The sequence below is a fragment of the Vicia villosa genome, linkage group LG5 (assembly GCF_029867415.1).
Source record: "Vicia villosa cultivar HV-30 ecotype Madison, WI linkage group LG5, Vvil1.0, whole genome shotgun sequence".
Classification (NCBI taxonomy): Eukaryota; Viridiplantae; Streptophyta; class Magnoliopsida; order Fabales; family Fabaceae; genus Vicia; species Vicia villosa.
Genome location: NC_081184.1, coordinates 169072182 through 169088049, shown reverse-complemented (window position 1 = coordinate 169088049; position 15868 = coordinate 169072182). Strand labels below are relative to the sequence as shown.

The 15868-nt window shown below is 32.9% G+C and overlaps 1 pseudogene; it reads left to right on the top strand.

The window, feature by feature from the left end:
- The first annotated feature begins 9143 nt into the window (after positions 1–9143).
- Positions 9144–15177, top strand: LOC131603820 (disease resistance protein RPV1-like; annotated as a pseudogene).
- Positions 15178–15868: the final 691 nt, after the last annotated feature.

Here is a 15868-nt window from a genome sequence, read left to right as displayed (position 1 = left end):
TCCATAGCTGATTATGTGTTTATGCTAGGTGGTGCACCAGTTGCTTGGAGTTCGAGAAAGGAATCAGTAGCGGCATTATCATCATGCGAAGCAGAGTACATAACTGCTTCTCTTTGTGCATGTCAAGCAACATGAATGGTGAATTGGTCGAAGAGATAACAGGGAAAGATCACGGAGCAATTACCATGAAAGATGGACAGCATGTCAGCTATCAATCTGTCGAAGAACCCGATAACATATGGTCGAAGCAAGCACATTGAAATGAGGTTCCACTATCTTTAAGAGCAGGTAGCTAAAGAGAAGATGAATTTGAAACACTGCAGAACTGAGAATCAGATTACAGATATCATGACGAAGGAAGTGTTGGTCGAAATATTCAGAAGACTAAGAGCTATGGTGAATGTAGATAGCTTAGACACAATAAATTAGGTGGTGTATTAATTTGTAATTCCTTGCGTCGAAGCAGGTTGTTGCTCGAACACAAGGTGTGTCGAAGTGTGTAGCAGTTTGTTACACACATATTTGTTTTAGGTCTAGATAGATTTGATTTAGATTTAAAATAGATTTGATTTGATTTAGTTCTAAAATAGGTATTTTGGGCTTTAATAATTCTGGGCTTTGGCTTAGGGAGAAAGCTAACCTAAATCTATAAATAGGGAGTAACCCTCATTATTTTGTAATCAAGTCATTAACTTGTATTCACAGAAGTTGCAGTTGCAAGTGAATAACAGAATTTTCACAGTTTGTGGGCAGAGAGAAACTCTGCAGAAAATACTTTCTTCTTCTCTTTTAATTTTCGCAAACCCTAATCCTATTTTTGTTCTTATTTTCTTCATTATCATCTTAATGATAAGAAATTATTCAAAAGTTTGAGAGTCTAATTCCAACCAAAAAAAATGAGGGGGTCTATAAAGAAATTGGTCTAAAAAAACATATAAAAATGTAGATTCTAACCTTTTAGCCGGGGTGCTAGTTCATATGGGCTAGTATATTTTCATAGCTAGCTATACATTTATCAAGGTGGTTTTTTTAATCATATATTTTCAGTTTTAGACTTTTAGTATAATTACTCGATCTTGCTTACAACGGGGGGATAATGCTGAATGTGATAAGAAACTAAGTTACATTTTTAGCGTTCTCCTATTTCATCCAATGCATCAGATAAATGAAATAGCCTACAGGTGAAAAAGTATATGGAGCATTATTTTCTGATGCGGGTTCAGTGGCTTGATGTTCATGTTCTTATACACTCTGTTCAACATCATTGAGTTTGTGTTGTTTTTAAGACTAAGAAATGAATTCTGCAGTAGTGTTATCTTTAGACTTTTTGTTGTATAGCATACATGTATGCGTGGTTAGGGGTGGCAAAACGGGCCGCCCGCCCCGCCCGCCGCCCGCCCCGCCTTATGCCCTCCAAAAAACGAGCGGGGCGGGCATGCCCGCCAAGTAAAATGGGCATAAAAGTCATGCCCGCCCCGCCAAGATGGCGGGTTGGCAGGCGGCGGACTTACCCGCCTATTTTTATTTATATATTTTTTAATAGATTAATAGGCTTTTTTTACCTTTTAATTAAACTTTTCACTTATTTTTTAAAACAATTTTTTATAAAAGTAATTTTTTAACAAATTTACTTAAAAAATATTACATATATTTATAAATAAATGTATAAAATAAACCATCAAGAATTGCAATTATTAGAATTAACTAAAAAAAGAGTGAATTTTGGAAGAGGAGCGGGCTTTGGCGAGCGGCGGGCTTTGGCGGGGCGGGTACGGCGGGCGGCGGGTTTTGGCGGGGCGGGCTTTGGCGAGCGGCGAGCCTAAAATCCCAACCCAACCCGCCATTTTTTGGCGGGTGCGCGAGCGACCCGGCGGGCCCCGGCCCGTTTTGCCACCCCTATGCGTGGTGTTGGATTTTAAGTATAGAAATTTAGTCTAGTAGTTGTAATTGCAATTGAAGATCATGATGCATGGCAACATACAATGCGGACATAAATAAAATTGTAAGAAACTAGCCTCTACAACCAATCATAAACATGGATGATAAATTGCAACCAATAAAAAACAAGAATGATAAATTGCAATCAATCAGAAACATGGATGACAAATCGGGAAAGATTTCGACTTTTTTATGTTTTATATTTTTTGACTATTTTTGTGATAAAAATGAATAAATAAAAAAACACCTATTTAAAAATACAAAAAATAATATTAAAATAATACAAAGTCAACTTTTGATCTTGTGACCTTGCGTCTGACATCCATGTCTAACTACCAACTAAAATGACTTACTCTTTTGATTTTTTTCTTTAAAAATAAGATAATTAAAACATGCGATAAAAAATTAGGGTACGACACATTGTAAGAGAAGGTCAAGCATGTTAACTCTTTAGTAGAAGAGGCAAAATCCACAGGTCCCCTTCTACCTTGGACGCCCAGGTAGCTAAGCTCGAGGATGCTCTTAAGGAGAAGGAGAAGTGTATCAAGATACCTCTAATGTTGTTACGGAGAAAATTCGTAAGGTGGAGGAGGACTGAAAGACTCTTCTAATTGAGGATGCAGGCTCATGCAAAGACTCTGAAAACTCTTGAATATGAGGTTGCTTGTCTTAATGATACGAACAATGATATTTAAAAAATAAACTGGAGATTTGATGGTGTGTGGGTTTTTAAAAATTAAATTATAGGCATGTCGACGGGCCAAACCTATTTTTCTTACGGACCAACAAAATATTTACTTAAGTTGAATAGATATTAGAGATCATATGTTTAATGACTTCTGAATTACTATAGCATATAAGTTATAAATTAATACAAAAATTTAACAAGCATAATATTATTCAATTCATTAAATCTAATGAAATTAATAAACCGATATGTTTTTTTAGTGTATAATATATTTTATTTTATAATATTTGTTAATAGAAATTGTAAAATTATAATTATAGACAATTATAAAAATTATAGGCATGCCCGACGAGTCAAACCTGTTTTTCCACCATATATTTGGTTTAATAGCAATTATCAAATCTATGTATATCCTGACATCTACTACAACTTGATAAATTAAATTAATATTTATGACAATCAACATTGAAATTTTCTGCTAATTCGTATAAATTAATATACACATTTTAACTGTAAATATATAATATTTATATCGACTTTACGCGACCCGTGCGAACGCACGAGTCCTTTACTAGTTTTTTTAAAAAAAATAGACATATACGAAAAATATAATGAAATACAACGGATTTGTGAAATAAAAAAATGACATATGGATCCAGGAGTTAAGTGGGTTTAAACATATATATTTGGTAATTAAAAATGAATGCATGTAATTAACTTCTCTATAATATTCATTTAACTAATTCATTTTCAAGTGATGTTATTATATAATTCATTTATTTAATTTTTAATTTTTATCACAAAATTTATTTGTTAAATATTTTAAATTAAGATCAAAATAAAATAAAATAAATATTGCACATTAAGAAAACGGACAAACAGACACGAGAGTGACCGTTTGAACGCTGATATGAAATAATTATTAAATAGTATGAAATAAAAATCAATTTCTTTAATACGTGTCCACCTAATAATTTTCCTAATTTTCCTGTTCAAATATTTAGTTTATTAGATAAAAATTAGTTTATTTAATATTTCAAGTTCCTAACCTCTCCCTCTCAATTCCTTGCATTTGGGGGTTCTTTCTCCGCTCTCTTAAACCATGATTCAGTGAGTGATGTTGAATCGTCATGTTGAAAATTCTAAACCAAACCACCGCAGTGCACATCTTCCTTATATTCCTAACAGCCAGAGATCAGAAGTTTTCTCGCACACTTCCGGCGACGCATTTACTTCAGTATGGCGTTTTTAATTTCTATTTCTATTATCGAACTCGGTTAGTTGTTGAGTTAATTCATCTATTAGGGTTTTTACTGTTTTTTTTTGCTGTTGTAGTTAAACTTGCGAAACTGAAGTTGTAAATGGAGTCAAGGTGTTGTATGAACATGTAGCGTGCTACCTCTACGTTGTTTCAGTGACATACAGGTTGGCTACTTTCATCCGATGAATTACAGATTTAGGAATAGTAAAATTTGATTTAGGAATTAATTGTTCTTTGTTAATTTGGGTTTAGGTTTTTGCTTATACTTTGAACTTATTAGTTTGTTATTTTCTTAATTATAGAGAGAAATTCAATAGCATTTGCATGTTCTTTTTCTTATTTTGTTATGTGTGTTAGTTAAACCTATTTATATAAATGTATATGGATAACTAGTTGATATCATGGTTTTAAAAAACAGTTGCTAGCATAGAGACTTTCGCAATTTCGTTCGGTACAGGTGTCACGACATAATTGTAGTCTTAGCGGTGTAACTTAATCATAATTTGTTCTTTAATATAAAATAATGAATAATGAATAATGATATCAGTATCGGCACCTGCCGATACCGTTTTGTCGTGGTCGCGAACTGTTTTTTAAAATATATATATGTTCCACTTCATGATATGTGCACTCACGTTTTGCTAGGTTCCTTCCAACAAATAAATTGTATCGTAGCTGCATTTGTCCTTCCCTCATTTAATGATTTGAATATGTAGTCATAACTTTTCATCTTGAATCCTTTTCTCTTCAGTAGTTTTCAATTGTGAATCCTTTTCTTTCCAGCTTAAGAATTGCGAATTGATTCTGCTGGGTGGTTTACTTGGAAAGCAGAGCAAATATGCAGCTCTTTTTGAGTTCATGTTTTTCTATCTTATGCAAGGCACCGTTCATGATGCATATCAGCTTTCTCTATGGTATGTTATACTAAATTTTAATGCTTAGCCTTTTACCTCTAGGGGAGATTCAGCACAATGACTATAGTTTCTATTGTGTAACTACTAGAGAGTCATAGATTTTAGTCATGAAACCAGTGTCTTGCAAAATGCAAGGTAAAGCTACCTACCATGGTTTTAAATTTAAATTGTGGTTGTGGTCATAAATATGATGGCGGTTACAGGTGTTGCAATGCAGTCATTGTGGTTGATGCAATGCACATTGCGACGGTTACGATATGAATTTTTAGTTGGGAGGTATTTGAATTATACCATTAAAAAACCCTTGATATTAAGTTTTTTTTATTACATAGGAATTAAATTGAGTTTTTGGGTCGCTCTCAAACCTTTTTTGTTTGAGTTTATGGGTTTTGAAATTTGAATTTTGATAAAATACTTGAAACTTGAGTTTATGAGTATAACTTATGATACAATAGAAAACAAATAAAAAAGACACATGAGCATAAAGTCAATAGTCTAAAGAATCCACCGATAGTGCCCCATACCAAGTGCTTAAGAGGATGAAATCGAGAAGGATCCAATATAAAGAAAATTTGTGGATGGATTCGCTCACATAGTCACCTGACCTCCTTAAAAATTATTCAGAGTCCCACATCAGACAATATATATGACTTAAATATGTGCTTATAAGTGAGGGTAATTGTTAGAAACCCGAATTCGAGATATAGGAATTAATGGATAAAAACACAGAATATATAAGAAATGAATTTAAAATGCTCCAAAATGAAAAGTAAATGCAAGAGGATGAATATCCTATGTAAGCAGGACCTGAATGAAGCTTAGATCAATTACGCAACCACGAAAAAGGAGTTTTTAGCTGTAGTATTCGCCATTGATTAATTTCATTCTTACTTAGTAGGATCGAAAATAAAACATACAAATCATGCAGCGATTAAACATTTTTTAAACAAAAATATGCCAAACCAAGACTTATATGTTGGAATCTGGTGCTCCAACAATTTGATTTAGAAATCTGTGATAAAAAGGGACCGAAAATGTAGTTAGGAATCATCTTTTGAGGCTGACTGACCCAAAGAGAGAAGAGTTACGACTAGAAAACTTTTTCTAAATGATTAATTATTTGCATTGATACATAAGAAAACATCTTAGTATACTGACTTCGTTAATTACCTAGTAGTCGGAGTGTTACCCCTAGACCTAAACTATAAAAAAAAAAGAAATTCTTTTTGGACCTAAAACATTAGTACTACTAGGATGAACCTCTGCCTTTTAAGAGGGATCTGATGCGATATTCTGAAGGTGCATTCCTGAAGAGGAAATGGCGAGCGTAATGATCCTCTGCCATGCCTTTGCCTGTGGCGGTCATGCAAGCACATTGAAATCACTATGAAAATTCTTCAGGCTAAACTGTATTGGACAAGTCTCTTTAAGGATGTACACTCATATTTAAAAAGATGTGACCAGAGTCACCGCACTAATAATATATCAAAGAAGAATAAGATGTTGTTAAATAAAATCACAATAGTGGATATTTTCGATGTATGAGGTGTTGATTTCACGGGGTCATATTTTAGTTTCTTAGTGTTGATTGATAGGCCGCAAGAGTACGATTATTAATATTATTATTATTATTATTATTATTATTATTAATATTATTATTATTATTATTATTATTATTATTATTTTTTGGAAATGAAATACTTTATTCCAATAAACCAAAAACAGTTTAAGAACATCGGCGATCAAAAGATCCAGCCACAAAAGAAACTATAGAATTAAATAGGCAACATAAGCCTAGCTATGTGATTCCTTAGTCTAGTCTTCATCCAGCATCGGTAACTAGTCAAGCCAATAATTTTGAGACCAATATCTTTGTGAGCTACATTGGTTCCGAAACAGATTTGATTACGAAGCAGCCACGATTCATAAACCGTCTCCGTAAAAGCGTACTTAAGAACTTCAGCTTGCCTGCCTTTGCCTTTACTTGCAGCAAGAATCCACTTTACTTCCTCATCCCAATTCTGTGGGGTTCGTCTAATGTGCATCCAACCAAGAACATAGGTCCAGATACTGGAGAAATACTTGCAAGAGAAAAAGAGGTGATTTAAAGTTTCAACCTCAGTGCAGCAGCAACATGTGTTATTAGCAAGAAGACCAAACTTGTGTAAACGCTCTTTTGTAGCCAGCTTGTTGTGACAAGCCGTCCACAGGGTACATTTTGCACGAGGCCGGGCGTTATTGTTGAAGAACAGTTTCTTCCAGTGCACATCCGATTGCCCCGAGACAAACTCATGGTACAGTTTCTTGGCCTGGAATTTCTCATGCTGCAGCGTACTGTTCCAGCTAGGAAGGAAACCGATTATCTGTCTGGTATTGAGAATACGTTTAAGAATCCAAGAGCAGTTGTTGCGGAGAGGAACAGACATCACATCATCAGCCTTCATATAATAAACGTGGAGCCATTTTACCCATAAACTATCAGCTTTCCTACATAAATTCCAAAGTAATTTTAACAGATGGACAGTCCCCCAAATATCAAGAGATATTATGTTCAACCCACCCTTATTTTTAGGTCTGCAAGTTTTCTCCCAAGCAACCGGAGTTTTGCGCTGAATAGTATCACCACCAGACCACAAAAATGAACGACAAATAGCCTCCGCCATTTTCAAAATCTTCTTGGGGAGAGGGATGCTTTGGAGCCAGAAATTGGAAACAGAGAATAGGACGCTTTTCACAAGCTTAAGCCTACCTGCGAAACTTAGGAGTCTTGAGCTCCATTGCCAGACGCGAGTTACCAATTTCTCTACCAAAACCATACACTGAGCTATAGACAACTTCTTACTCGTTAACGGGATGCCAAGGTAACGAAAGGGAAGCACCCCTTCCTGGAAAGATGTAATACGGCCTATATTATCTTTGTTCGTGTTTGCAACATTCCCAAAGTATAGCTTGCACTTCAAGGGATTAGCAGACAGGCCTGTGGACTCCGTGAAGGTTGGAAAAGATTGCATAAGAAGATGGACTGATACAGGATCTCCTCTAGTAAAGAGGAGTAAGTCGTCCGCAAAGCTTAGGTTGATAATTCTCATCTTTTCACATTTGGAATGGAAGTTGAAGTTGGGGTTTTGCTAAAGCTTTTGGAGGACTCTGTGTAGATAGTCCATAACCAAAACAAAGATCATGGGGGAGAGTGGGTCTCCTTGTCGGAGCCCCCGTTTCGCAACCAAAATATTCGTGTACTCACCATTTATACTATATTTATAAGATACAGTTTTGATGGTAAGCATTACCAGTCTAATGAACTTATGAGAGAAGCTCATCTCATGGAGGATAGTCTCAACTGCGCTCCATTCAAAAGAATCATAGGCTTTTTGAAGGTCGATTTGTATCATACATCGAGGAGGACCATTTTTTCTACTATATCCCTTAATTAGCTCATAAGCTAAAATGATATTATTATTATTATTATTATTATTATTATTATTATTATTATTATTATTATTATTATTATTATTATTATTATTATTATTATTATTATTATTATTATTATTATTGTTATTGTTATTGTTATTGTTATTGTTATTGTTATTGTGGTTGTGATTATTATTATTGGTTGTGGTTGTGGTTATTATTATTATTATTATTATTATTATTATTATTATTATTATTATTATTATTATTATTATTATTATTATTATTATTATTATTATTATGGTTATGGTTATGGTTATTATTATTAATATTATTATTATTATTATTATTATTATTATTATGGTTATTATTATTATTATTATTATGGTTATGGTTATTATTATTAATTATTGTTATTATTATTATTATTATTATTATTATTATTATTATTATTATTATTATTATGGTTATGGTTATTATTATTATTATTATTATGGTTATGGTTATTATTATTATTATTATTATTATTATTATTATTATTATGGTTATGGTTATTATTATTATTATTATTATTATTATTATTATTATTATTATTATTATTATTATGGTTATGGTTATTATTATTATTATTATGGTTATGGTTATTATTATTATTATTATTATTATTATTATAATTATTATAATTATTATTATGGTTATGGTTATCATTATTATTATTATTATTATTATTATTATTATTATTATTATTATTATGGTTATTATTATTATTATTATTATTATTATTATGGTTATGGTTATTATTATTATTATGGTTATTATTATTATTATTATTATTATTATTATTATTATTATGGTTATGGTTATTATTATTGTTATTATTATTATTATTATTATTATGGTTATTATTATTATGGTTATGGTTATTATTATTATTATTATAATTATTATGGTTATTATTATTATTATTATTATTATTATTATTATTATTATTATTATTATTATTATTATTATTATTATTATTATTATTATTATTATTATTATTATTATTATGGTTATGGTTATGGCGACGACGACGACCTTATTTATATTAACATTTCATATATGGTAACATTTGCACATGGGTTTGCTGACTTTTGCAATAAAATAAATACGACTTGTGAATTAAGAATATTATGGTTGTTGTCTCTAATGTTGGTGTAGCTAGTATGACTTTCAGTATTCAAGAGATGACATAGCAAATAAGACAGAAAAAACACGGAAGTTTCAATCTTCTATGAAAGATCACTCTTTATAAATTTTCATCCCAAAGGCAAAAGGCACAAAACCAACAAGGTTTATCAAAATTTCTGTTATTGATAATTATGTCTCATCCAACGACTTCAAAGTATGATGTGTTCCTCAGCTTTAGAGGAGAGGACACTCGTGAGAACTTCACTAGTCATCTTTACAAAGAATTGTATAGAAAAAATATTGAAACATTCATAGACTATAAGCTGGGCAGGGGAGAAGAGATTTCTCCAGCACTGCTGAAAGCAATAGAAGAATCAGATATTTATGTGGTCATTTTGTCGGAACATTATGCTTCTTCCACTTGGTGTTTGGAAGAACTCACAATGATACTTGAATGTAGGACGAAATATGGAAGGGAAGTTATACCTGTTTTCTATAAGGTGGATCCGTCAGATGTTAGGCATCAGAGAAAGAGCTATGCAGACGATTTTGCTAAGCATGAAAAACAACCTGCTGACAAAGTTGAGGCATGGAAGGCTGCTTTAAGAAAAATTGCTGATCTTTCTGGCATGCATTCCAAAAACTTCAGGTCACAAATTTATTTACATGCTCTCATTATTATTGTATATTCAATTTGTTCCTTCCATTCATTATTCATTGCGGTTGAAAGTTTATGGATTTGGATCCTTTAGGATTGATCCATACTAGGATTTTAGTTTCGCTCTTCCACCCAGCCTAACCACGATCAAGATCCAAGAGACCTTGGCATAACCCACATATCCACTCAAACTTGAATTTCAATAGAAAGCTTTATTGAGGAGTGAGGAAGAGAGAAAAAGGAAGCAAAGTGATTTAAAAGAACAGTGTTTAGTTAGACTAAGGAGATGAACAAGATTTTAGTCAAAGAAATGTATGAAATTACTCCCACCAGTTCAAAAAATCGTCTTATTTGAGATACATGTGGTAATTTTTGTGCATCGAGCTTAGTTGGTTTGGTTTGCAGATCACTTTGAGAGGTAAATGTAAATTCCTACGAGTCTTGAAATTTGGAAAACCTTTATAGACATCTAAGGGGATTGTGAAACACTTCTAACACATTGGCTTGTGTGATTCATTTATAAGAAGTTGAAGAGATTGAAAAACATTTGGATAGAAAATACAGTTTTTTAAAGAAATTGGGTGACTATTTTTTGAAACTCATTTGTAATATTTTATAAAAACTTTTGGAAGTTTAATGAATTAGAGAATTGTTATCTTTCTCAAAGTAGATCGTTTTATCAAATTGGATAAACAAATTATTATATTTGTTATCTTTTATCTTTTTCGACCAAGTTAAATTGATGTTTTATTGCACTTACAATTATTATTACTAAAAAAGATATTTATTTTGACAACACTTATATGTTGTTGAGCCTTTGTTTTCCTTTAGTTAGTTTTTGAATTTAATATTGATACATTTACTGTGTAAAATATTTGTGCACATTATTTGATTAGATGCATCATGTATTAATCTGTTAGTTTATTCAGAGAGAGGACTAATGCTTTAGTTTTCTTGCATCATTTTCCAGCCATGAAAGTGAACTTGTTGAAGAGATTGCAAAAGATGTTTTGAACAAATTGAAATGTTGTTCCTTAAGTGATCATCCAAGAATGATTGGAATTGAAAAGCACATTGAACAAATTCAATCTTTGTTGCTCCTCAGTCGCCATCTGTTCGCATCATAGGAATATGGGGCATGGGAGGGATAGGCAAATCAACAATTGTTAGTACAATTTACCGCAAACTTAGAACTGATTTCAGTTCTGGAAGCATTGTTCTAAATTTTAAAGAAGAAGTAGAAAGACTTGGAATAGACCGAGTAAAAAGAAAATGCTTATCACAACTTCTAGATGATAAAGATACGATTTCTTCTCGATCCAGTTTTTCGTCCGAACGAAGGCTAGAACGAGCAAAGGTTCTCTTTGTTCTTGATGATGTGAGTGATTGTGGTCAAATTCTAGGCTTAATTCGACACAGTAAATTCGGCCAAGGGAGTAGAATCATTGTGACTAGTAGAGACAAGCAAGTGCTTCACAATGTTGTTGATTATATATATCATGTAAAGGAGATGGATTTTCAAGATTCCCTACAGCTTTTCTGTTTAAGTGCTTTTAAACAAAACCATCCAAAAGAAACTTATGAGGGCTTATCAGAAAAGGTGTTACATTATGCTAAAGGGGTTCCATTAGTTCTCAAAATTTTTGGCTTATTGCTTCATGATAAAGTAAAGGAGATATGGGAAAGCGCGTTGAAGAAGCTCGAAAAGCAAACTGATGTTACGGCTTTCAATGTGTTGAAGTTAAGTTATGACGGACTTGACGATGAACAGAAGGATATATTTCTTGACATAGCTTGCTTTTATAGAGGACATTTGGAGAATGTTGTAGCACAAACATTGGATTGTTGTGGTTTTTCTGCTCAATACGGAATGGATGTTCTCAAAGATAGATGCCTTATATCAAATTTAGAAGGTAGAATTGTGATGCATGATCTAGTACAGGAAATGGGACAAAAAATTGTTCGACAACAATGCGTTGATAATCCTGGAAAACGAAGTCGGTTATGGATGGCTGATGATATTTATACTATTTTGAGAAACAATAGGGTATGTTTTTTAATCTTTACCTTCGAACCTCACTTGATAACTCACTCGATTTCGTAAATTTACTTTTCTCTTGTTTATTGTTAGGGGACAGATGCAATTCAGTGTATATTCCTTGACTTATGCAAGATAAAGAAAGTTGAACCACATGCTGAAACTTTCAAAGAAATGCATAATCTTAGAATGATCCAATTCTATAATCCTTCTGCGTTTCGGAAAGAATCAAATGTGATCATTCGTACGGTTCTGAAGAGTCTTCCGGATAATTTAAAATTTCTTCGTTGGGATGGTTTTCCTCAAAGATCTTTGCCGCTAGATTTTTGTCCAGAAAATCTTGTTACACTTGATATGCCTCATAGCCGTCTTGAAAAACTTTGGGACGGAGATCAGGTATTTCATTTCAAGCTTTACGTTGCGTGCCTTTTCAACTAACATGCTCGAGTTCATTAAAGTTGTTAATCATTTAGTTTTTTGTTACAGGATTTGCCGAATTTGAAAAGGCTTAACCTTAGTTTTTCTCAAAAGCTGATAGAAGTTCCAGACCTCTACTTGTCACCAAATATTGAAGAAATAATTCTGAGTCATTGTGCAAGTTTGTTACAAGTTCACTCCTCAGGCTTCCTCGACAACCTGAATTGTTTATGCATAAACGGTTGTATCGAACTTAGGAGTTTGAATCTTCCTAGCAACATTCTATCAAAATCATCAGGATTAATTGTTCTCCATGGTTGCCTCAACCTTGAAACACTTGTAATCAGCAGTAGTAGAACTGAGGTGGTTCAATCAAACAGTTGCTCGCGTTTTTATGGACTTTGGGACTTTGAAGCAATAAATGTTTATGGACTTAGCGATGAAAAGAAAGATGCCGGGGGTTATGAAATTGGGGAATACTCTTCAAGAGCTTTTCGTCCCGTTGACAATGCAGACGTATACAAAAACGAAGAACCGTTGGACAATATCTGCTTGCTAAACATGAAAGTGAAGATAGACAAAATGCCCTCATTATTTTCAAGTATCAATCAACTTTGTTGGTTAGATATTTCTAAATGCGAGTCCTTAACATTCCTACCACCTGAAGTTTTCAATCTGAGTTTTCTAAGAAGACTTTATCTCGGCGGTTGTTTAAATTTGGAAGAGTTACCTGAAATCAAGAAGAGCATGGAAAATCTAACCGTGCTCATCTTAGACAAAACAGCAATAAAAGAACTACCTTCATCCTTGAACCATTTGATCCGGCTAGAAGAATTGAGCTTGAAAAGGTGTTCAAGGCTCAGGACTATTCCGTCTTCCATTGGAAACCTCAGCAAACTCGTCAAATTAAACCTCACCGACTGTGAATCACTTGAAACTTTTCCAAGCAGCATTTTCAAACTGAAGCTGACGAAACTCGACTTGCACGGTTGCACAATGCTTAGGACCTTTCCAGAGATCTTAGAGCCAGCCGAAAGTTTCACTCTTATTAACTTAACAAAAACAGCAATTCAAAATTTGCCTTCGTCATTCGAGTATTTGGTTGGGTTGCAAACCTTGCGCCTGAATCTTTGTAGTAATCTGGTGTCACTTCCAAACAGCATTGTCAAACTAAATCGTCTATCCGTTCTTGATTGTTCCGGTTGTTGCAGATTAACAAAAATCCCAAATGACATTGGTTGCTTGTCATCATTGACGAAACTTTCGTTGCAAGAAAGCGGTATTATGAACCTTCCCGAGAGCACGTCTCATCTCTCGAATTTGGAATCACTTGACATAAGTGATTGCAAATGGCTTGAATGTATCCCAAATCTTCCGCCACGTATAAACCAGTTCTCCGCATTTGATTGCCAATCCATTAAGACACTGATGCCAAATTCAAAGGTGAAACTCCTATCTACTTCCAAAGAAGGTACCTTCAAATTTCACTTCACCAATAGTCAAAAACTAGATGAAACTTTTTCGAAAAACATCGGTGAAGAAGCATGGCATAAGATCTCTGATGATGCATATAGGATAGTGTTCTTCAGTTTTCCAGGAAGTGCAGTTCCTAGCTGGTTACCTTACAGTTGCAAGGGAAACTCAGTAACAATGAAAAAAGATTCTCCATATTTGTGGGGATATAACAGGCTTGTAGGATTTGCTCTCTGTGTCGTTTTTCAACGCGTAAATATTGTAGACACAGAAACAAGAAGTACTAGCTTTTTATACAGACTAACATTTGAATCCAATGGCGAAACACGATATCTTCCATACCAAGGCCTAAAACTCGATATCTACTGGAAGAATCGAAGCAGATATTTCATCGAAGATCAAACATTTCTATGGAAATATCAATTGGACTTGGCAAGCATTGGCAATGAGCTCTTTCATGCATACAACTTCATTTTAGAGATTCAAGAAGATATTGGGCATCTCTCAAGTTCTGCTTCAAACATCACTGTGAAAGAATGTCGAATCTGTCCTCTATATACCAAATGTAATGGTAGTAATGTTTTGAGATTGTTATATAATGGCAATGAAGGACCAAGTGGGAGCAAAGTAATGTTTTGAGATTGTTATATAATGGCAATGAAGGACCAAGTGGGAGCAAACATGGATCATAATAATGTTTAAGTCTTAAACTCTTATAAGTATATGATTCTATATCATAAAAACAAGTTTGTAAATTCACTTTTAAATTTCGTTTATTTAGGTTGTTGAACCCACCGCACTTTGAATATTCATTCAAAGTCAAAACCACTACACCAACACAACATTTGTGATTCAAAATTTCATCGAACAAATTTAATCATCATCATTTATCAATTAAATATTTTGGAAATTCTCCAACAATATATTTATGATTTGGTGGGATGACTTATAAATTATAATCACGTGTTTTCTTCCAGATCATAAACAACAAAATTACATTACGATGATCGATTCTTGATGCGGTGGTGGAAGTCTCTATTCTTGATGCAGTGGTGGAAGTCTCTAGTGTAGTGCTTTGTAACGGAGAACGGTGTTAGAATAATAATGTAAGGGAATATGTGGAGAAATAGTCCCACATTGAATAAGAATGTAGTCACTTGAGAATATATAATCGACAGATCCTAACCATCTCCAAGAGTTCCTTCGTTTGAATTCTGGTGACAATAAGCTCATATCAAATATTAATCCCCAATGAACCAATAAGCTCATATCAAATATTAATCCCCAATGAACCAAAAAAACAGGTGGATCTGGAAATAATAATAACAGACTCTTAAGATTTTGGCTTTTTAAATTGATATACTAATATTATCAAACATTTTTTATTGCTATGAATATAAATTATTAAACTACTGCCATTCATTTTGTAATCTAAGTCTATTTTCAAAAGCTATGAATATAAATTAGTAGCCATTCATTTTGTAATCTAAATCTATTTTCAAAATAAGAAAACATACTTTAATAGCTCCTCTATTTTCATGGTTAGTTTATAGAAAAAAAAGTATGCACTGATTTTACACCGTAAATCAATTCAATCAGACGTGTGTATCTAACCAACCTAAACTTTTAATTTAAAAATACTAATATGACATGGTAGAATGTTATAATTCTATTGAATGATAATATAAAATTAGTTTACATTCACATTGCACTACCTTTAACCTCGTATCTTAAATGATTTAAAAAGAATTAAAACTATTTCATATTTTAACCTTCTTATTCAACCTTATAGGTAAGATAATCAAACTTCACATTTAGTTATATGAGATTATGTAGTTTTATATATTTACAAGAACTAAATACGATGATAGTATTAAATTAAAAACTTTTTATCTATAAC